General features: G+C 55.0%; 1 pseudogene; it reads left to right on the forward strand.

Annotated features, from left to right (window-relative positions):
• Nucleotides 1-957: 957 nt before the first annotated feature.
• Nucleotides 958-19,471, forward strand: LOC114700316 (annotated as a pseudogene).
• The last annotated feature ends 1,397 nt before the right edge of the window (nucleotides 19,472-20,868 follow it).

Here is a 20,868-nt window from a genome sequence, read left to right on the forward strand (position 1 = left end):
GCGTGGGCCTCTGAGCCCTCTCCCTGCCGCCGTGTAGCGATCACTTTTTAAAGTCTCCGGCTTTTCTCAGTGGATAGAAGTAAGCCTTCCTCGCTTCTCCATAAGCTCTGTCCCAGGCCACGGTCAGTGTCTTGGCTTCCTCGAACCTGCTCACTAAGGCACTTACGTCAACCTGTTCCTACTTCCCAGAGGAGGAGACTGAATTCTGACCTCGGCCTGCAGGTCTTGGGCGGTCAGGGTGGGGCTGCACTTTGTCCCAGAGCCTTGACCTATATCTTAGGCGCTCTAGGTCCTTGCCCACGTGGGAGGCCCCCTGTGCCAGGGTTGAGACAGCAGGAAAAATGCAGACAAGCGTGCCCCTTGCCCTCACCACACCTGTCTGGCGCACCTGTGTCCAGTGTCTCCTACTGTGGGTGTGGGGGAGGGGCACAAAGTCCCAGCCACCACGAGACACGTTTTCTGTGGAAGGCTGTGAAAACAATGGCAGAGCCTGAATTTTGGTTCCACCACTTCCGGCTACCTCTCCGCCAGACACTGGACCAAGAATTACGCAGTCAGAGTTCAAATCCATAGCCACAGTAGTCACCAGCTGTGCGTCCTGAGGCAGGTTCAGAACCTCTCTGGGCCCAGGTTGCTCCATCTCTAAGAAAGGGCTGATAACACCTGGATTGACAGTCTTCTCAGTTGGTGTCAGAGTTCAGTGGGGTCCCCGAGAGGGAGGAAAGCTGCACCCCGCTGTCGAGAGGTGGAAGGATGAGGGACATGCAGGGGTGATGGTGCTGGCTACTGCAGATCTCTGGAAGCAGGACAGAATGTAATCAAGTGCTCAGGAGCCAGGCATCCGGTTTCTGGAGCAGTAAGTAAATGACCACAGTGGAGTTGATCACAGCTCGCTGGCCACAGCCCAGAGCCCTGCGTAGGCCAGAGATGGAAAATTCTAGCAGAGGAGGGGGCCTCATGGGTCACCGTGGAAGCCCTCCGTACCCACTGCAGATGTCCCAGCAGGGTGTTGGGAATGCAGCGACAGCCCCAGCTGCTGGGAGCAGCGATGCACTCGTCACAGAGCTGCCACCAGCGCAGCAGATGCAGCACGTCACAGAGCCGCCACCAGCGCAGCAGATGCAGCACGTCACAGAGCCACCACCAGTGCAGCAGATGCAGCACGTCACAGAGCCGCCACCAGTGCAGCAGATGCAGCTCGTCACAGAGCTGGCACCAGTGCAGCAGATGCAGCATGTCACAGAGCTGGCACCAGTGCAGCAGCAGCATGCACAGAGCTGCACCAGTGCAGCAGTCGTCACAGAGCTGGCACCAGTGCAGCAGATGCAGCACGTCACAGAGCTGCCACCAGCGTTCTGGAGGAAAGGGCTGGGCAGGGACGGTCAGCCTGAGTGGAGGCTGAAAGCAGCTGGGCCTAGGTGCTCTCTGGCTTCCAGAATTTTCCATACGATGGGCTTCAGGGATCCTGGTTGGAGTTGCCTGAAGGCCTCCCCAAGGACACTGTTGGCCTCGTGTGTGTTCACAGCTGTCAAATAGCGCTTAGCATTTGGTGAATCTGTCCTCACGAGAGTTCCCTGTCCACAAAGGGGGCCCAGGGGGCCCAGCCACCCCTGTCTCTTCTGGAGGAGGCTCTACTCACTGCACAGCCTCCTGGGTTTAGCGTCCATCTCCTCAGGACTCTCAAGCTCTCTCCAAGTCACGAGAATGTTCTGCTCCTGGGGCCAGTGGCTCCTTGGACTCGCGTCCACAGTTCATGCTATTCCTGTGGGCTCTTCCGTGGCAGGGTGCCCAAGCACAGGCTCCTCTGTACCGTCATCAGTGTCACTGGCCCTGCTCTTTATCCAACTCCAACGGGGCCTGCTTCCTTCCTTCTTTAGAGTCCTCAGTGGCTCCCTATTGGCCCCAGACAGTCCTGGAGTCTCCGGCCTGGTAGACAGTGCTGCCGCCTGGGCCTGCCCTTATTGCCAACCACACCACAGCTCCATCCGAGCGCTCAGCTGCAGGCAGGAAGCTCCAGCCCCTCCCTGGTGTCTGGTGGGTTAGTCACCTTCCTTACCTCCAGGCCTCCTTGAGAGTTTTCAGAATCTGTGTCCTGGGCTTAGGAATTGGTCTGCGCTCACAGGGAGCTTGGAAAGCTGACTCTTGGCTCAGAGATCTGCCTGCTTTTGCCTTCCGATGCTGGGATTAAAGGTATGGGCCACCGCACCCGACCTTTGTGTTAGCAATTCTTGATGGTGAGTCTTCAGTCTTTCTTCCTGCATCATCCCCTCCTCCCTCGAGGGAGCCCTGGACCTCTTGCTGGCACCTGCGCGGTGGGCAGCTGCCTGGCCTCACTTTTGCCCTGACTCCTAGGTCCTGCACACTGCCAGCCACAGGATCATTCCTAAAATTTCACGTTTGCTTAAAACTCTCCGGTATCGTCTCATCTCACTCTGGCACTTGTTAAAAGAATCAGATAGTGAGACCAGCTGGTGGTGTATGCCTCCAGCCGCTCAAGAGGTTTGACAAGGATCACAAGTTCAAAGCCTGTCTGGGCTACAGAATGAACTTCAAAGCCAGACTCGGTCATATAGTAAGGCCCTGTCTCAAAATAGACACACACACACACACACACACACACACACACACACACCACACACACACGGTTGGGCAGTAGCTCAGATCAGATGTAGCTCAGCGTGCGTCAGACCTTGGGTTCAATCCCCTGTACCGAGAAAGAGCAATAAAGGAGCTGAACAGCGATATTTAGAACTGTAGGAGTGGTGCATGGTGAATGCTTTCAAGTCTCGTGACCAGAAAGGGTACACAGGAAAGCAGGTGGCATCTACGGGCTTTACTGGCTGCTTCTCACTCCAGTGACAGCAGGGGCAGCTGTGCCAGCCCCTCCCGGGCTGAGCCAGCACAGACAGGAGCCCTGGCTTGCCCTGCCTCCGTCCGAGGTGGGGCTGCTGACGTGGCCACCATTTCTGGGAACCCCAGTGGCTGCTGCCTGGGAGCAGTGTGTCCTTGGCCCCAGCAGCCAGCCCAGCCGTCTTGAAGTTGGGAGGAAGCCGCAGGCCTACTTAGACAGGAATCTTGGGTCAGTCACTTCAGAAGGCACCCCAGCCCTTGACCTCGGCTTCCCCTGCACGTGCGGCTTGTCACACTGCCATCTGCCCCACATTTGCACTGTGTTTCAAGAGGCAGCAAGGTGGTCAAGCCCACGGGTTGCGGGTTTCATTCTGGGACCACGGCAGGAGTCCTACCATTCCCACTTCAGTGTCCTTGCCTGTGGAATGAGAGGCTAATGGCACCCGCCTCGTGGGGCGTCTGGGACATAAGCTGGGGGAGTCGCAGCATCCCATACAGCCGTCTGGGCAGAGGCTTGGCCCAAGGTCTGTGTTCGGATTGTTGGATTTGTTCCTGCCTAATCCTCACCGCTCACCCGCTAGCACACAGTCACCGAACACACACTACATAATATGCCAGGCAGTGTTCTGGGGACCAGGGACAAATGAGTGATGATAGAGACACAAACCAGTCTTCTCATGTCTAGCACTTATGGAGACAGACTCACAATAGCTCTGGTGACACAGACATGATTTAAATGACCAGTTCCCTTTCTTTTTCAGGGAGGGGTTGAGAGTCTCACTGTGTTGTGCTGACTGCTCTTGAACTTAGAATCCCCCTGCCTCTGCCTCCCAGAATGGGATTATGGGCACTCGCTGCCATGCCTGGCCGCAGGTTATCCCCATACAGCTCCATTTCTCAAATCAGGAGCATCTTAAGGGGGTTCCACATCTTCTGCTGTCCTAGCTTCTATGGTAAACTATTTGGATGCTTGACTATTTTTCTCAAAGAAGTGTCACACTGGCTGGCAGGATCTGTATATTAAAGCTATGAACTCTTTGTTGCTTGCTCTCGTCTTTTTCTTGTTTTCATTTTTCCCTCTTGCCTGGCTGGGGATGGAACTTAGGGCCCTCTGTAGGTTCTGGCATGGCTTTACCGCCGAGCCACATCCTCAGCACCCCTCTTTCTCCAGTCAGGTCTCTCTCTCTCCACCATCCCTGTGCTGAGGACGGAGACTTTTTTGCTTAGCTTCCCTTGTCCGGGTGGAGGTTTGTGCCAGGCTGAGGCTGGGGTGATTGCTCAGTGGTAACAGGGCCGGGAGAGCCCTCAGCACAGGGGGAGGGCCAGACGGGGTTCACAGGAGTGTTTCTGGGCTGTCAATGAGAAGGGAGCTGGTAGCCACTGCTCAGAGGGCCCTGGAGGCTTGTGGGCCTCGGGAGGGTGAGTAGAGTCTTCCAAGTCATGTCACAAGGGACTTGGAGTTGTTTGTTTTTTTTTCTGCCTCCTCAAATTTAAACTTTGTTTTCAGATAATTGAAGCTTTAATGCAGTTTTAAAAATAACAGAGAAACAGCGAGGGCCCTTAAAAGCCCTCTGTCGTCCCAGTGTTGATCTTGCACGCATATGCGTACTCGAGAGTGTGTGTGTGTGTGTGTGTGTGTGTGTGTGTGTGTGTGTGTGTGTGCATGTGTGGGCATGGGCACCTGCGCATACGCCAAAGGTTGATGTGAGTGTCTTCCTCTCTCACTTTCATCTTCTTTTAATGATTTATTATTTATTTTATTTGCTGTGGATGATTATCTTGCCTGACTATATGTCTGTGTATTTCATGCATGCTGGTGTCCTTGGAGGCCAAAAAGGGCACTGAGTTCCTCGGAACTGGAATCTCAGAAGGTTGTACGTCGCCATGTGGATGCTGGGAACCAGACCAGGCTCTCTGCTCTCAGTGCTGAGCCATCTCTCCAGCCCTTTTGTTGTTGTTGTTGTTTTGTTTGTTTTTCAAGACAGAGTTTCTCTGTGTAGCCCTGGTTGTCCTGGAACTCGCTCTGTAGACCAGGCTGGCCTCGAACTCACGAGTGCTGGGATTAAAGGCCCTGTAGCCCATCTTTTTTTTTGAGACGGGGTCTGTAATAATAGTAACGGCCTTGAGCTCACACATTAAGCTAGATAGACTGTGGCCATTGAGCTACGGGGAATGGCTTCCCCTCACCCGAGAACCAGGGTTACAGACCCACTGCGAGATCTTACATGGGTCCTGGAGACCTGAACTCAGGTCCTTCTAATTGTGCAGCAAGCACTTGACCCACTTTCCTCGGCTCCTCCCTGGGTTGCTTTCTTAACGCATCCCAGAGTCACAGCCCAAGCACTGGCCCCATTGGTCCCTAGAGCTGCAGCCCAGCGTCCCATCGCCTTCGGCGCTTGCTCATGTTGAGGCTTGTGTGACTATCACACAAGCCTATGGGCCACAGTGGAGACCCAGGCCCTCGCTCAGCACAGGGGTCCACGTGTATTCCTTCACCCGCAGTCTTGGGCCCCCTTCCAACCCTCATGGCCTGAGGACCATTCCTAACATGTGATTTCTACAGTGGTGTGTAGGAGTCTCCTGTCCCTCTCCTGTCTCGGGCGCCTGGACTTGACTCTCGGGCAGGCTGCTCTGAGGCGCCTGTGGTCTGTGGCCCACGTGGAGCCGGGCAGGTCTGGGCTGTTGAGGGGAATAGCAGTCCCTGGCCTTGTTCCTCATTTAGGAATGGCTCTGGCCCATCCACATCAACAACAAGATGGCTCCAGACATCTTGCAGTTCCAGAATGAGCTTTCAAAACCCCACCTATCAAAGACCCTTGATGGATGTCACACCTAAAGGGGTTGCCTTTGCTACTGAGTCCACACTTGCGGCTCCAGGAGCCCTAAAGTGGAATGAAACGTTAAGTGTATGTACCTTGCCTAAAGAGGGTTTGGCTTGCACTCTCTTTAGTGACCCCTCAAAGAAGGACTTGGGCTTCTAGAAAGTGGCTAATAGCAGGGCCTCCACCATGAGAGGCAAATTCAAATCCTAGGGCTTCTCCGGCTGTGCAATCTCAGGCAAGTCACTCAACTCCCTGTTCCTTCATCGGAAAAGGAGGGAATTGACAGTACCTCCTTGATAAGGCTGTTTTGAGTGGGAATTGGGGGAGAGGTAGAAGAAAAGTTGGAGCAAATAGCTGCTTAAGTGAATGCTGAGGCTGCAGCTGGCAGAGCTTTCCAGGTCCTCCGGGACATCAGGTCATCATCGTGTTCCTCTCCAAGAGATGCACAGGCTCACTTGGGTCACCTCCCTTGTCCTGTGTCTCAGTCTCTGTTAATAGGAGCCATGAAGACCATTGTTCCTAAGCAGCTGCTGCGCGTTGGCCAGCTGTGAAGCCCTTGGCCTTTCCACAGCGAAGCCAGGCGTCAGCCCTTCACAACAGGCTGTTCCCATTTGAAGTCGACAAGCGTGAGGGTCAGTTTTCTTGGCTGAATTTATTTCACTGTTGGAGCTCAGACGCAGATGGACCTGGCTTCTGGCTTTGGATCTGCCTCCTTGAGGTTCTAGGGCTGTGTAGCCCAGGTTGGACTTGAAGTCATGATCCTCCCGCTTCAGCCTGCCAGGGCTGGCATCTCGTCCTCTCCAGGCTGGGTTTCCTGTGTCTTGCCTGTCCCCTCATTCTTGGAGCGCTCCTTAAGCTCGTCTGTCGTTCCGTCCTAAAGTTGTCCGTTTCTCTCTGGAGCTCCAGGTCCCTCGGTGTGGAACTGCAGAGTCCCATGTCACGGCAGGTTACGATGGACTGGTGTGAGAGGGCAGCCCCTAGGGTTGCAATGGGCTGAAGAAATCCAGGGCCTAGGGGCGTAGTAGCTGTCGTGTTGACACACCCTGAGTGCTGCAGGTGCAAGCTCATGGAGCACAGTGACATTAGGAATTCACACTCGGTGGCAGTGCGGACACATCTCTGCCTTCCAGAGCTCACCGCACCACCGGGACAGTGTCGGCAGGGTGTGGATGGCGTGAGCCTTTCTTTCGGTGGCTGGAACTGGATGCAAGTGTGACTGACTGGGTGTCCACCTTGTGTCTTGCTTCCTGTGTGTGACTCTGCCAGGCCCAGCCTGCCAGGTCCGTGCAGCAGAAGGAGGCAGAACCCAGAAGCTGAAGAACCCTGCTGCGGGGGGTCACAGCTGCTCAGGGGCAAAGTGGGCCTGGGGCTGCAAACTTAGATATGACCCTGAGATAGAGAAGCAAGCAGGAGGGGACCCTGGGACCAACCACCGCTGCTGGGAGGAGAAGGGCACAGGCCCACAGCTTCCCCCTCGCAGCGCTTTCCTCCCCCCCTTCCCCTCCTCTTCGTCCTCCCATCCACCCCCGCCCCCACCACCCCTGTTTCCTTTCTTTCCTTCTGCTTTGAGCTTCTCTCCACCGCCAGCGCCAGCGTGGACCCAGGGCCTGCCATGTGGTCAGGCAAGCGCTAAGCTGCCCGCCCCTGAGCACTCCTGGATCTGGGGTCTTCATGTCATTTCCCTCCCTGGGACCACCCCCACCCCAGCCTGGGTCGCCTTTATCACTCAGCCAGTTGAAGCACTTCCAGGCTGTTCCAGCTGCAGTGTGGGCCCTGCTGGTTTTATCTGTTCCCTGGGACTGTCCATAGATGGGCACTTATCACAGAGGGATGCTCAGGCACTGTGTGCAGCTTGCTCGCGTTCACGGCTGGTTTGGGAGGGAGCCAGGGTTTGAACTTGAGAAAGTCGTGGATGTATGCCACCGCTCTTCTGGGACAGTTGAACAGTGGTGTGGTCTCTGGCTCTGTGTGGAGAGACACAGAGACATGGGGGAGAGAGGCCATGCCACAAGTGACATGAGCCCCACTGAACCCAGATCAGCACTCACCCACTCTTTTCTCCTGCAGGCATCTTTTCATCCCCAATGGGGTGGCTTGCCCCAAGTTCCTGTCCTCTGTGAGCTGTCTGATTTTGCTGTGGGTGGCTGGCTCTGGTAAGTTACCACCTCTCATTTATTCATCAATCATTAATGACATGTCAAGGTCCTGAGGTTCATTAATGAACACAACAAAGCCCTTATGGAGATTATGTGGTCTCGGGAGGGGACAGCTAATGACAAATGTCTGACTAGTTATCTGCATTGACACTAATTCACATTGAAAATTGAGGTTGTCCTGGAGATGTGTAGGAAATACTTGGAGTTATATGGGCAGAGGTCATCAAAAGATGGTGAGAAAACTCAGAGCTGAGTCAGGAGGCCTGAGGGCCGGGTGGAGACGGGGAAATGCAGTTTAAAGCGGGGTGCTCAAGGATGTTCTCTCAAGGGACAGTGGGTCCAACTTGAAGGAAGGCAGGGGACGGCATGCCGGTGTCTGCAGGTGTGTCTCTGGTGAGGCCCCGGCAGAGCCTACCTGGCATATGTGTGGAGGATGGCACACACATGTTACAGGGCCACTGAGTCAGAGGAGCTGGGAGGACCTGAACTGAGGACTTGGCAGTCCAGTGAAGACCAGGGTGGAGGGGAGGTCTGGGAAGAAAAGAGGATTCTGGATCGACCTAGAGGTCGCTGTGAGGACACATGGGAACTGACTTCAAGGTTTTTCACCCCTGTGGCCAGGTGTGGCTTACACCTGTCAGCTCAGCACTTGGGAGACTGAGCAGGAGGATTTTGAGTTTGAGGCCAGCTTGGGCTACATAATAAGGCTTAGGCCAGCCTGAGGTAACTATAGAGACACGGTAAGAAAAAAAAAACCCAAAAAACAAATGGACTCACAAATTCTGCCCCAAGCCCAGACAAGGGCAGACTGTTCTGTGTGATGGCAAGGCCAGAGCAGCTGTGAGTGGAGGCGTGGGTCAGAAGGTCAGAGTTTTGTTTGCTGTGTGGGCACTTGCTCCATGGCAGGCCACACCTACTGGCATGTACATTGTGACTGTCTGGAACGTGGCCATGAAGGGGCCTGGGTCAGAAAGCTCCTGAGGCTCCCAGATACTAGTCAGAGTACCCCATAGTTAGCAAACCCCCACAATCGCTGGCTGTACCGCAGCCCCCTGGTCTCTGAATTATTGGCAGGGAGCTGACAGATAAGTGCCTGTCCCCTCCTCCTGCCCTCCTTCAGTCTCTTCTGTTGACTAAGCATCTTAGACACCAACGGACAAGAGCCTGAGCGGCACAGAGCAGGGCCACCCTCTTGCCTCAGTGGATAAGGGGTAAGGGAAGGAGATGTGGGGAGTGGGCGGCAGCTCTACAGGACACCACCTCTTCCTCTGTGGGTGTTTCTGAGGTGGAGTGGCGCGCGGTGTTGTGTGTGTGTGTGTGTGTGTGTGTGTGTGTGTGTGTGTGTGTCACACACACACCCCACTCCACCTCAGAAGCATGCACGCAGGCATGAGTTCTTGGTCCTGTTTGCACTGGCCTCCTCTTACCTTGGTGGTGGAAGGCCCTTGCCATGATTCCACCACTCAGGCCATCTTGTCTTTGCAGGGGGCATTAAGCTCCTGGGTCAGCCCACCTGCTTCTCGGACTACATCCGCAATTCCACCTGTGAGTGGCCGCTGGATAGCGCTGTCGACTGCAGATCTCAGCTCCACCTGTTGTACTGGCTGGACTTCGAGTTCTCTGAGTAAGGAGAGTAGGGAGACGGTGCCAGAGGTCTGCCCAGGCCTTTGCTGCTCTAGGCAGGCGCCAGGATGTGTTGTGCTGTGTGACAACTTACGGGGTGGTGTCTGAGGTGGAGCCGAGTCTGGGATGAGGGATCCTGTGTGATAACAATGTAGCTGAGCTTGGAGCTTGGTGGTGCAGACCTATAGCCGAGCAACTTGGGAGGCTGAGGTAGGAGGGTCACAAGTTCAAGGCCCACCTGGGCAACTTAGTGAGATCCTGTCGCAAAATTAAACATGGCAAAGGGCTGAGGATGTAGCTCAGGGGTGGAGTGCTTTCTGAGGGATGATCCTGAGCTCAGTTGCCCACACCCCACCCCCACCCCACCCACAGGGTACAGGACACTGAGGGACTCTGGTCCACTGTCACTGGACCATGTGGCTGGAATATTCGACTAGACCAGCACTTCTTTGCACCTGAATGTTAGCAAGGGCTAGAGCTAGAGCCTGTCTCAAAAAAAATCACAAATGAGGTTGGCAGGATGGCTCAGCTGAAAAGCCTAATGGCTTGTGCTGAATCCCCAGGGTTCCACATGTTAGGCAGAGAGAACCATGGAAGTCTGGTGATCCCTGAGTACACTTAGCCCTGGAGCAGGACTTGGTAGAGTTTGTCGTGAGGGTAGATGGCAGGGTGTACAAGCATTGTGTCCAGGCTTGTTCTGGACCATTCCCTAGCACCCAGGTGCCTGTGAACATTGTGCCTAGGACAAACTAAGTCCACAGACCTAGTACTTCCAAAGACACAGTCACAGCCCTAATGCCTACGGGATGACCCTCCACCCTCCTGTTGCCTTAAGACAAGTGAGCTGTGCTTTTTGTCCACTGGCTCAGACCAGACACTGGCAAACTATGGACCTCAGGTCAGTTGGCCACTCCTTATCTTTTTGGTTTGTTTGTTTGATTTTGAGACAGGATCTCTCTGTGTAGCCCTGGCTCTCCTGGAACTCACTATGTAGACCATCCTGGGCTCAGACTCACCGAGAGCTGCCTACCTCTGCCTATGCTGGAATTAAAGGCGTATGCTACCAGAGCAGGCAGACTGCTGTTTTTATGAATAAAGTTTTATTAGCATGCAACACCTCATTAATGTGCATCTTGTCTGTGGCTGCTTTGGGCTGAATCAGCAATTTGTTGTGTTGACAGCAACTATATTGTCTTCAAAAGCCTTCAATTTCCTGTCTGGCCTTTCCCCCTGCCCATGAGATGTAGGTAGCCTGTTGGCAGAATTTGCTGGTGTGTACAGGACAGTGTGGGAGGTGTGCTGGGGCTTAGCACAGTCCACTGTAGACCGAGGATGCTGGGACACCTTGAATTTCTTAATGTTCTCAAGCTAAGGCCTGGGACTGAGGTCTATAGCCAGAGCAACAGGGGAGTGTCCAGAATGAGGTGGGACAGGGCTGTGGCAGCAAGATGCTAACCCAAGTCAGGTGCCAGCCGGTCCTGGCTGCTTAGGTCTTCCTGCAGGTGGGTGGGAAGCTGGTGACCATGGGAAGTTCCCTAATTCAGCTGTGTCTGCAGAAACCACATGCATCCAGAGAACAGGCCAGCACCACATGTGTGTGCACATGTCCACAGATGACCAGTCCAGACAGACATCTACAGATGGTCCTAAAGACTAAGGGGCGATTGCTGTGGTATGGCTCCTTCAGGCCCAGCAGCAATGGTAAGTAAGGCCTGGCTGGCTGGCTGGGTGCCATGTGCAGGGTGGTGGGGTGCACACTGGGCAGGAGGTCAGCTGCTGGTTTGTCATACAGCCTTGACTATGGAAGGTCTGCAGCAATCCTTAGCATGAGCTTGTCCACGTAGTTTTATCTGTATCACTGAGGACGGAACCCAGGACTTCACAGTGCTAGGCAACGCTCTGCCGCTGAGCCGCACATCTCCACGCAGGCGTAGTTGAAACAGGAATCCAAAGCAAGAATTTGCTGCTGGGTGACCTGGGTGACATGACTTATGGGAACCTCACCTTGCAAAAGAGATTGAGTGCCTCTTCTTGTAGAACAGAGCAGGCAGGCAGCCTGCCTTAGTCACACAGCGTCTCAGTACCAGGGGCAGAATTGAAGAGCACATCTCCAGATCGCAGGGCTTTCTGTCTGTGTTAAACTGCTGCTCAGACCACTGGGGGCCCAAAGTTATTAGATTAGAATTGACCCATGAATGAGTTTAAAGTCATTTTCGCATTGACTTGAACATACACGCGACAGCTGTGGTTTCACGGATGTGGCGACGTAAGAAGTGACGAAACTAGCTCCCGTAATCTCAGCACTCAGGAGTCAGGAAGGGGTCAGGCGCTGGAGGCCAGCCTCCCCTCGGAAAGAAACGAGATGAAGTTGTTAGTCGGAACATTAAAGCAAAAATAGATCTCGGGGCTCAAGCCCCTCACGCAGGCACCCTTTCTCCCCAGTGAAGCCCCTGGCTCCAGACAACCTCACAGTCCACACCAATGTCTCCAATGCATGGCTGCTGACATGGAGCAACCCGTACCCATCGAAGAACACCTTACAAGGAGCTCATCTACATGGTCAACATCTCCAGAGTGGACAACCCCGAGGAAGTAAGTGGTGCCATGGGTCCTGCTGTTGCCTAGGGACGGGGCTGGGAAGGAAGGCTCCATCTTTGGAGTAGGGAGCTTGGGAGGTGCTGTGGGTTAGACAGTGAACGAGAGAGCTCACGCCTTGCCAGGCTCTGCCCCAGGCTCGTCTTTCCCCTTCCTGGTCCTCCATTTTCAGTGTGTAGCTGCGTTGGCCCGTTTTCTATCACTAAGATAAAGTACTGAGATAATCAGCTTTACGAGCAAGGTTTATTGAGTGCACCATTTCCTAGAGATCAGTCTGTGGTCACGTGGCCCCATCACTCTGGGCTAGTGTTGAAGCCACTGTGGCCAGGGTGGAGCAAAGCCACGCCCTCACGGTGGCCAGGAGGCAGAGGCGCACACAAGCCTGCACCCACTGTCCTAAAGTCTCCTAAGAACATGCCCGTGACCACCTTCCTCACACTAGATGCCACTCTCGCAGTAGCTCCACTCCAGGGACCAAGCTACCACGTGGACCCCAGGAAACATTCTGGATCCAGACCGTAGTGTCGGGAAGAGGACGGACCTCTCCCTACCCTCTGAACTGTTAGTGAAGGGCTTTGAGCCACACCTGCTTCCCAGAAGGGGACACACGAGGTTATTGGAGGAGAGTGGTCACTTCAGGCTGGGCATACTCCCGGTCACTTTTGCACGCTTTTCTGTGCCATTCATGGTGACCTGTCTTCTGCACCTGGTAGCATCACAGCTCCTGGCCGAACACACATTGATGTCTAATAGTAGAGTTGAGCTGGGTGTGGTGGCACATGCCTGTAACCACAGCTCTCAGGAGACTGAGGAGGGGGTGGGGAGTTCTAGACTAGCTCGGGCTACGTAGACCTTTCAAACAACAACAACAAATAAATAATCCAAAACATTTCCTGCACAAGAAGGTGTCATCAGGTAGTCCCTGCTTCAGAGCAGGTGGGGGGCATTGCCTGCCACCCACGTCCTCCTACCTCTCCTTCCTAGCATTCCCAGCAGTGGGATGACCTCCAGAAACCAAGGCGTGACCCTGCCGAGGTCACTTACTCAAGGTCATTTGGTTTAGCCTTAGTTTACAGTGTGTTCAAACTCAGTTTAATCCATTTGTCCGGATAATGGTTGCTATCACGGCTAATCCTGGGAGGAGCCAGGGGAGGGCTGGTCCCCTCTATTTCATTCTGTGGTGGCAGCGATGTGGAATGGTCACATGCCCAGCTTGGAGGGGTCCTTCAGGACAGCAGTCAGGCTGGGAACCAGCACACATCCCCGCCAGCTGTCCGTCATACGCCCTTCTCTACTGACAGTTCATAATCCATAACGTGACCTACATGGAACCCAGGCTGCTCTCCAACCATGACCTGAAGTCGGGGGTGAACTACAGGGCGGGTGAGGGTCTTGGCCGAGCTTCAGTGGCCAGAGCTGGAGTGAATGGAGTCCTAGCATCATCATGTACAACCGTGAGTATCAACGCCCTGGCTGTGAGGGTCTCTATAACCATGTGTGTCTCTAGTCCTGAATTCCCTCTTCCTGACCCTCAGGGTTTTCAGTCCTGGAATGCCTCTAACCGTACAACCCCCATGGATGTGGTATAGTGGTCAGGGGCTGTGGAAGCAAATAGGCCCAATTCCATGGTGGTCACTGTTTAGTCCATTGTGAAACAGTGTCGGCCCGAGTCCTTGTATCCAGCACAAGGGGCTGCACAGTCAGGGCTGGGAAGGTGAGGAGGCTGGCACAGTGGTACTGCTGAGGGGGCGGGAGAGCTTGTACAGAGTGGGCACAATAGATGGCACACGTTTTCCCAGCCAACACTGACCCGCTGTGACTGAAGGAGCTTGGGTTCCAGCAGTGCAGCAGAGCTGACGTGCGTCACAAACAGGCGATGGTTCTGTGCCACGCGAGTGAGAGGACTGAGCCTGAGTCCCAGAACCCTTGTACAAGCCTGGCGCAGTGCAGTGCTGTGTGTGTGTGTGTGTGTGTGTGTGTGTGTGTGTGTGTGTGTGTGTGTGTGTAATCCTGATGGGAATTAGGAGACAGCAGACCTCAGGAGCTGGTGGCCAGGGCCTGTGTAGACGGCGGTGAAAACAGACCCATCTCCAACAATGTGAAAGGCCAGGACTGACATACGTGTGCCGTGGCTCACACACTCCTGCACTCAGACCCTAACACACACACGTCATGAACAAAAGATTAAAAACTGATGAAAAAACAAAATGTAAGCAAGAAACCAGGGAGAGCCAGATGATGGCAGGTGCCAGGAAGGAAGGGAGGCAGAGTGGAGGAGATGGTGGGAGACGGTGCCAGAGACATCTTCTCAGAGTCAGTGAACAAGAGAGCCTGTGCTCACGCTGAGTGTGTGGCCTTTTAAATCCCATGGCCTTCATAGCCTGTGAGAAAAGGATGTTTCTAAGCCCACTGAGCAGATAAGAACCCCCAAGGGAATCACCAACTTGCCCACCCCGGGGGCTGCTCATTGAGGACTTGATAGAGACAGGCTTTGAACTGAGGCCCTCCCACATGTCAGTGAGCTTGACCTCTGAGCTTTGGGAAGCCAAGAGCAACAGCTTTCCGGCTGTAGTCATCTGGACTTGGATGGGGGACAGTGAGGACGTGGGTGTAAGAGGAAGAGTTGAGGAAGAGTTGAGGGGGCTGCCTGCAGCCAGGTAACTGAGGGTCCCAGGGGAACCCCAAGTGAGTGGAGGCAGACTGCACACGGCCCAGGGCGGGCTTCCGGCTCATGGCTGTCCTTCACCTTGCAGACTTCCCCCTGCCCCTGGAGCAGCGCCTCCCACTGGGGGTCGGCATCTCCTGCGCCTGCATCTTCTTCTTCTGCCTGTTGTGCTACGTCAGCATCATCAAGTGAGTTTCTGCTTTGGCTGGCGCCTCAAGCTGGCCCTTCTGGTGTGCAGGTCTGGGTATCCTGCTTATCTGTCCTGGCTGCCATAATACACCGTCACGCAATGGCCACTGTGCTGCCAGACACAAGGATGGCAGGGTCCCCGGTCCAAAGTCTGCCTCTCAGGGCAGGTCACCAGTGGCTGGGTGGTTTTTCACAGTGATGTGCTCTGGTGGAGAGAGCCGGGGGAGGAGGGGTGGGTAGTGATGGTGGGTGCTCTGGAGGGAAAGAACTGGCTGGGGCTGGGGGAATCTTTCTTTGACATAAAGGAAATGGAGCTGTCTCTGGCCCCTCTCGGTACTCACAGCATTGGGCCTGGGGTGGGAGCAGAGGAATTTGAGCAGATGGTGTGAATGTAGTAGGATGTGAGTGAGGCCTAGTGATAGTGCTTGCTGTTGGTGGCTGGCGAGCTGCCCAGAACCTGAGCTCTTCTGTAGGCTCAGAGTGACTTTGAGACCAAAACCTCCAGGGAGCCTGGGCAGAGCTGGGAGATGGGCAAGATCTATTTCTGGTGAGTTCTGCCTTGGAATCTTAGGCCTAGGGCCATGTTCTTCGTGAAATGAGATTAGAAGTAACTGAGATTGGTACCAGGGAGCTGCCCACATTGGCTGAGTCTTCGGGGAATGCCAGGTCCTCTCTGTGACTTGCCTTTCATGCCCAAGTCACCCTGAACTAGGCACTGCTGCTCTGAGCCTCAGTTTCTCTACCTTGTTGCCCTTCCCTTCCTCCACCCCATGACCCTGCACTATTGTTGGAGGCTTTTGCTTTTTTTTGGGGGGGGGGCTGCCACCAGCTCCCAAATAAATCACACATAGAGGCTTATACTTAATTATGAATGCCTGGCCTTAGCTTGACTTAGTGTTTGCCAGCTTTCCTTAAATTATCCCCACTAATTTTGCCTCTGGGCTTTTCTTTTCTATTCCTGTATACTTTGTTTCTTACTCCATGGCTTGCTATGTAGCTGGGTGCTGGTCCCTGGAGTCCTCTCCTTCTCTCGATTTCTTCATTTCTCTTCTATCTATTCTCTCTGCCTCCCAGCCCCGCCTATCCTTTCTCCTGCCTTGCTATTGGCCAGTTCTTTATTAGACCATCAGGTGTTTTAGACAGACACAGTAACAAGCTTCACAGAGTTAAACAAATGCAGCAGAAACAAAAGGAACACACATAAAATAATAGTTGGCTGCACTGCACGCAGCGGCCTGCAGCTCTCAGAGGCACATGACATGTTCTTGGCCATGTCCCCACCCTGAAAGTTCTGTCTCTTGACTTTTCCTGGGCTATTCCTGACACTTCCAGGCCGGCTTCTCTCTCCCATTTTCCTCTCTACACCTCTACACTGTTATGTTTTTATTTTTTAAATGTTTTGGAACCCAGGGCCTCACACATCCCACTCTATTCCTGATCTCCACCCTGGCCTTCTACTTAGTTTTTGCCTCAAGACAAGGTCTTAAGAAGTTGTCCAGGCTGGTCTCGAACTCACTTCAGCCCAAGAGGGCCTTGAACTCTTGACTCTTCCTGCCCAGCTCTCTTGAGTGGCTGGGACGATACCCAATCACCATGCCTGGCTGTGTCTTTGCTCGTGGTGAACGAGCACCATGTGACCGTGTCTGCGTAGGCTTCTTGTTTCTCTCAAAGCGACCCACAGGGGCTTTGCCTGGTCTTTGTCTACCTTGATCCCTGTGGCCCTGGCCTGGCACAGGGATGGATGCATAGTAGGTGCTCAGCAGATACTGTGGGAAGATGGTGGAGAGAGAGCCACTGGTGCCAGGCAGTCCAGGAAGAGAAGGAGAGCCTACTTCTCCATGGCTCCTGGCCTCTCGGGCTGTTAACGCAGCATGGCAAATGCTCCTGCTGCCCAAGAAGCGACTGTTGGGGGAGCGGGATCCTTGCTGTGTAGCCTGGGTCTTTGCTGCTACAGAGACTGCCATAGTGTGAGCCTTCAGAGCAGCTCTGACAGCACACGCTCCCTGGGCCCCTCTCCCCAGTTAGAATGGCCACGGTGATAGAAGAAATCATCCTCAGCAGGTTAGGACCAAGACTGTCGTTCCGTATCCAAAATGGAGTCTGTGTGGCCCCGTGCCCTGGGAGGAGTGCTTGCCAGGATGCTTGCAAGAGCACCTTGGCCACTGTTCATTCAGAGACCGACCCACTTCCTTTCCACCCTCAGGATTAAGAAGGCGTGGTGGGACCAGATTCCCACCCCAGCGTGCAGTCCCTGGTGGCCATCATCATTCAGGACTCACAGGTAGGAGGATGCGAGTGTTCCGTGGTGGGACTCCCAGCCATGGGTAGGGTGGGGGCAAGGAGCAAACCACGGGGACTCCAGAGCCAAGGAGGTAGTGCTTGAGTGCTAAGACACCACACAGTGGACAGTAGTGAAGCCCACACCCTTGTCCATGTGGGCCCAATATTATTTCTGCCATGTTGTGCTGGTCGCAGCGAGTACTATGGCCAGGTCAGAGTCAAGGATGGGACAGGGGAGCCAGAGTGTCTGAAACCATTTGCCATGCCAGTGCACTTTCATTCATTTGGGGTGGGGGTGAGGGGTTAAAGCTCCCAGAGCTCTGTGGGGTCTGTGTGGACCTCAGCTGTCCAGGGACAGTTGGCTGTCCGTGAAGATATCGAACCTTCTGTAGCTGGGTTGGACTGGCAGGCAGCACCCTCCTCTCTCATTGACTCTCTGTTTTAGGTGCCCCTGTGGGAAAAGCAGACCCGAAGCCGCGAGTCAACCAAGTGCCCGTATGTATCTGAACTTGAACTTGGGTTGTAGCTTTTGTGGATTTGGGAAGTGTGGTAGTTACCTGGCTGATAGCGGGGTCATTTCTCCCTCTCTGCCATCCACACAGTGGCCTTTTTTCTAAGGGTGGCAGGAGGTAATTGTGGGTGGCTGCAGTGAAAACAGACTGGGTATTGACTATAAAGTCAGAAGTCGTGTCTATAACCCCAATATCAATACAGGGTGATCCCATGCAGGTTTTATTCCACGAGTAGGAGTTTTTCGAGTGTGGCGAAACTGAACCTAAGTTTTATTTCTGCAGACGCTGGAAGACTTGTCTGGCCAAGCTGCTGCCCTGCTTGCTGGAGCATGGCGTGAAGAAGGAGGCAGAGTCCCCGAAGGCTGCCAAGGGCCTCTCCAGAGTCCTGAGAAGGCAGCCTGGCGTCCTGTGGAGGTCAGCAAGACCGTCCTCTGGCCAGAGAATGTCAATGTCAGTGTGATACGCTGTATGGGGCTGTTTGAGGCCCCAGTAGAGACCGAGGAGGAAGAAGAGGAGATGGCCAAGGGGGACGTGAGCGTGTTACCTGAGAACAGTGCAGGTGGCTTCCAGGAGGGTCAGGCAGACATCATGGCCCGGCTCACTGAGAACCTGTTTTTCAGACTTGCTGGAGGCTGAGGATGGGGTCATTGGCCAGCCAGTCTGGGGCAGTCATGCTCCCTCTGCCTTCAGAAAGTGGGCAAGCTTCTGTGGCCTGCGACCGCTTCCCATGGGGTCCAAGGAGGCCACATGCCAGGCCACGGGGCAGTCTTCACACTGGGCCTCCTTCGGGCAGCCAGCCCACGGTGCAGTGACCCGGCCCTGCACACAGGTGCACTTGTCGTCACAGACAATCCTGCCTACCGTAGTTTTTAGTGACTTCTGTAGCCAGCCCCCACCTCCTGGAGAGCTGGCCTCCGAACAGCAGCAGGCTGGCCACCTGGAAGAAGGGGACCTCCACGCCCAGCTGACCCCCTTCTTCCAGCCCACTGTGCACCAAGGGACAGCTGGGAGCAGATCCTTCACCTGAGTGTCCTGCAGCATGGGGCAGCTAGCCCTGCCCCAGCCCCTACTAGTGGCTACCGGGAGTTTGCGCAGGCAGTGAAGCAGGTGCACCTCAGGACTCCCGGCACTTGCTTTGGGCCCAGCGGCATGCCGGTTACAAGGCTTTCTCTAGCCTGCTCGGCAGCAAGTGGAGGTCTGTGCAGACACGCAGGACCCGGGACTGACAGTGGGCAGGAGGCTACAAGCCGTTCCAGAACCCTGTTCCTAACCAGTCCCTCACCCCCATGCCCCTTATTCACCTTCGGACTGGACATGGAGTTGCCGACCCAACCTCTGAACTCAGTCCCACCCAGCAGCACCAGAATGCCTTGGCCTGGAACTGGACTCAAAGGAGGTGACAGGCTGAAGGCCCCTCCTGCTGCGGATCCAGTGCCCAAGCCCTTCGGGGATGACTTGGGCCTTGGCATTGTCTACTCGTCCTCACCTGCACCATCTGTGGCACCTCAAGCAGCACACAGCCAGGAGGAAGGTGGCCAGATCCACGTGGTTGCTAGCCCCTGCTGTGGCTGCTGTTGCGGGGACAGGTCACCGTCCCAGGGAGCCTCTCAGGGGCTTTAGAACCCTGTCCTGGGGAGATGCCACCAGACGCCAGCCTCACCCCAGCACCCAGGACACCTTCAAACTTGTCAGTGAGGGCAAGACCCTGGTCACGCTCCTTTTTCCAGCCAGACCACCGAGGTGTCTGCCGGCTCCTGGGCATGGCGTTTTCTTAGGTGAGCGAGGGTGAATGGCGTCGCTGAGGTCTGCACGGGGCCAGGGTTCATCCAAGCCAGGGATGTGCCTTCCGGGAGACAGCCAGCTAGCTGGCAGGCTTCCCAGGAATCCAGAGAATGGTGAATTGAAGATGTGAACTTAGCCTGACCTGGGCTCGGAGCCTGGCTGCTCCCACCACTGGCCGGGGCTCTCCTCTCACAAGGGACTCACAAGGGCTCGGTGTGCTATGTCTCACAACAGTGTTGAGGGTCCTAAACCTCTGCTCTCCCAGCTGTTGCTGGCCTACCTGCTCAGGCCATTTTCCCCCCTACCATAGAGATCTGTTGCCGCAGGGCTCACAGCGGCCCTGGCATAGCTGCTTCACTCTCCTTGAGCTGGAAGCGGAGCCTAGACACAGCTGCTGGCGGTGACTTGGGAGGCCCTAAAAATTGGGTGGAAATTGTTGGTTCAGGGAGGCCAGTAAGAATGGGCCCCAAGGTGGCCATTCACTGAACAGCTACTGCGGGTTGAGGCTGGAGGCAGAATCCGCCGCCCAGCTGACTCAGAGCAACAGGGCTACAGATGTTTCTCAAGTAGCCACAGTCACTGCCGGTTGCCACACGTGACCTGCAGCCAGGGCTCCTGGAATGTGGAAGTGGAGATTCCCCCAAACAGATGCAACTGCCCCGTGGTGGGTCCCAGTGGACACCACTGCTGGCAGTCAAGGCGAGACCACAAGGGAAAGGAGGCTGTTTGTGGTTGGTGGCCGAGTGGTGGGGGCAGCAGGCGACGGGCTGCAGTCTGACTGCGTTCTGGAAACATGGGCCAGACTGAGCAGCGTCTGTGTGTCTACCTTTGCGACTGCTAATCGTGTTTGTGAGGAGGGCAGGCCAGGCCACGTGGAGCTTTACATAATAAAGACTCTAGCTTGTCAGTTCTCTTTTATTATACACACATGCATCAGCGCGCAGCACAACACACACACACACACACACACACACAACACACACCACACACACTTTCTCTGGGCCACAGCAGTTTTTACAGCAGCTCACCAGGCCTCCTGGCAGCCTAGCAAATCAGCTGAAATGTGCAGTCTGCGGGAGCATGAGACAGGGTTCCAGCAGTTGGTTTAAGGGGTGACTTGCTCCGTCCTCACCCTCACCCTCCAGCCCCGGCTGCCACAGCTTGTGCCGGGGTGTGCCTGCTGGGGGTGGGGGTGGGAGAGCCAGGCACCTTTCTCCAGCTCCCACTGTCTTTAGTGGGGACTGTTTCCAGGGGCTGGGGTCCTCCTCTGTTTCTCACCTTTAGGCAGAGTGTGGAATATGTTGGATGCTTCTTAGCACAGAGGATGTGACCCTGGCTGCTGTGTACTGAAAGTGGCACAGCACTGGCGTCGGTGTCCCTCCCGCCCGCCCCCC

Source organism: Peromyscus leucopus, unplaced genomic scaffold (assembly GCF_004664715.2).
Source record: "Peromyscus leucopus breed LL Stock unplaced genomic scaffold, UCI_PerLeu_2.1 scaffold_470, whole genome shotgun sequence".
NCBI classification, from domain to species: Eukaryota; Metazoa; Chordata; class Mammalia; order Rodentia; family Cricetidae; genus Peromyscus; species Peromyscus leucopus.